At 48.4% G+C, this 2,500-nt stretch overlaps 1 protein-coding gene across 1 annotated transcript in view; it reads right to left on the reverse strand.

Annotated features, from left to right (window-relative positions):
* Positions 1-2,500, reverse strand: part of LOC143283002 (protein still life, isoforms C/SIF type 2-like) — a 121,832-nt gene that overhangs the window by 80,133 nt on the left and 39,199 nt on the right. The window contains exon 2 of the mRNA XM_076588978.1: positions 2,330-2,469. The gene's annotated coding sequence lies outside the window, so the exon portion shown is untranslated. The remainder of the gene's footprint in view (positions 1-2,329; positions 2,470-2,500) is intronic.

A 2,500-nucleotide genomic window follows, 5' to 3' on the forward strand; every position in this document is an offset into this window, starting at 1 on the left:
TTCTGTGTGACATTTACCAGTAAGGTCACAGGAATCCCCCCCCCCACCCCACCCCTGTCATCCACAGAAATCACCATCACTCTCAAGTCTCCCTTTTGCAGCCACTTCCATATGAGACAGAAAAATGTCAGACAGGACTTGGGCAGACTGACAGAAAGAGTTCGCTGGATGACTGAAAACTGCTACAATGACAGCCACATCGAGAGCCAGCAGCCTAAAATCTGACGTATAATTTGTGAATGAAATCCTCGTTAGAAGATACCGAACAGCTATAGTGATAGCCAAACAGAGAACCAGTAGTCAGTCATTAAAAAAACAAAACAAAAAAAAAAAACAAGAGAGGCAAGGCCTTCAAGACTCACTTGTGATAAATTAAATCCCCTAGCATTAATTACAGAGTAATTTCCCTTTTTTACTATCTGCACCAAAACGGTTGCAAAATAAATAAAAATTCCATGCTTAGCAAAAGAAGTTCCTGTTTGAACAAAAAATGATAATAATGACTCCTCTTGTTGTTGTGTCAGAATAAGAGGTAAAAGTGCCAAGTTTACAAGTTAGAGAATACAAAAAATATAAATATAACAGTAAATGCAGTTTGCATATAATTAGGCTTCTTTTTTATTTTTTGTGCCCATCCCAGAGGTGCAATATTGTTTTAAACAAGATGACTGGGAAGAACTGATTTTTTCCTATTTTTATGCTAAATTTGGTGTCAACTGACAAAGTATTTGCAGAGAAAATGTCAATGTTAAAGTTTACCACGGACACACACACACGCACACACAGACAACCGAACACCGGGTTAAAACATAGACTCACTTTGTTTACACAAGTGAGTCAAAAATCTAAATGAAAATTTTGTTACAGTTGCGCAGTCACTTCAAGGCAGCCGGTCAGATTCGTTCTATCATTCTGACAGATGGAACACACAGACAGTGAAGGCATGTACACCACTTACAACCGACAAACAAACGCATACACGCAGCATAACTCCCAGGCCGATAAAAAATGAAAACAGACACAGAGACACCGCTTACCCACAGGGACACTGGTTACAACAGGGATACACCGGTTGCCCACAGACACTGGTTACCCACAAACACACCGGTTACCCACAGACACACCCACAGACACACCGGTTACCCACAGACACACCGGTTACCTACAGACACACCGGTTACCCACAGACACACCAGTACCATAGGGACACACCGGTTACCCACAGACACATTGGTTACCACTGCAACACACCGGTTACCCACAGACACACCGGTTACCACAGGGACACACCGGTTACCACTGGGACACACCGGTTACCACAGGGACACACCAGTTACCCACAGACACACCAGTATCATAGGGACACACCGGTTACCACTGGGACACAACGGTTACCCACAGACACACCGGTTACCCACAGACACACCGGTTACCACAGGGACACACCAGTTACCACTGGGACACACCAGTATCATAGGGACACACCGGTTACCCACAGACACACCGGTTATACCCACAGACTTGAACACACAACACCAGAGAAAAGCCAACGGGACCAAAGCCCAACACAGACCAACACACACACACTGTGCTGAACAAGTTAACAGCCCCGCCAACCAAACATGGACTTCTGGCACACACCGAGAACCAACTACTTCGGTCGGCCCAACTTGACAAGAATGTTGTTCCCAGGCAAACTACCACAACTAGTTGACGGGGTCACTCCTGTGTGTGTGTGTGTGTGGGGGGGGGGGGGGGGGGAATAGGGGGGGTAGTGTTGGTATGGTGCGGCGGGGGGAGGGGAGTTTGCAAAGTAATTTAACAATATTGCATTGTACTGAATTGTATATATCACATTCTGTATAGCAGTGTATTTGGTAGCAGACTCGTCAAAATCGCTGTTGATTTCAACACGGACAATACTCTTGATTCAATTTCACACGGCGGTGTCTCTGTGTGTCACTTTCCGTCAATTCTCTGTGGGAACGCGCACATTTCCACAGACACACACACACCTTTCTCTGTTTGCCTTTGAGCGCGCACGCACACACACACGTACACACACACACACACAAACACCAAACACACATGCATTCACACACACATAATGCTCACACACACACACACAAACACACACACTCGTCAATACACAAATCGTTTGCAGAGAGGAGGGGCGGGGGGTTGGGGGGGGGGGGGGGGGGGGGGTGAGGGGGGGGCGGCTCAGAGACAGACGGACACAGAGTGAGAGACAGAGACAGAGAGACAGGGAGACAGAGACAGGGACGGACAGACAGACAAGACAGCTGGCCATCATGCCGGAATCACTGACCTCGGAAGCCAGGTATCGCGGCAGGTCTGTGCCGTCGTGTCCCAGTCTCTGCAGCACCAGGAGGTCCGAGTGGTCTCCGCTGTCCGGCCGGCCGCCCCCACTCCCGTCCCCCGCCCCGCCATCACGCCCCCGCCCCACTCCTGCAACCACCGCAACAACAACACTGCATCA

This window comes from Babylonia areolata, chromosome 6 (genome assembly GCF_041734735.1).
Source record: "Babylonia areolata isolate BAREFJ2019XMU chromosome 6, ASM4173473v1, whole genome shotgun sequence".
In the NCBI taxonomy this organism is placed as follows: domain Eukaryota; kingdom Metazoa; phylum Mollusca; class Gastropoda; order Neogastropoda; family Buccinidae; genus Babylonia; species Babylonia areolata.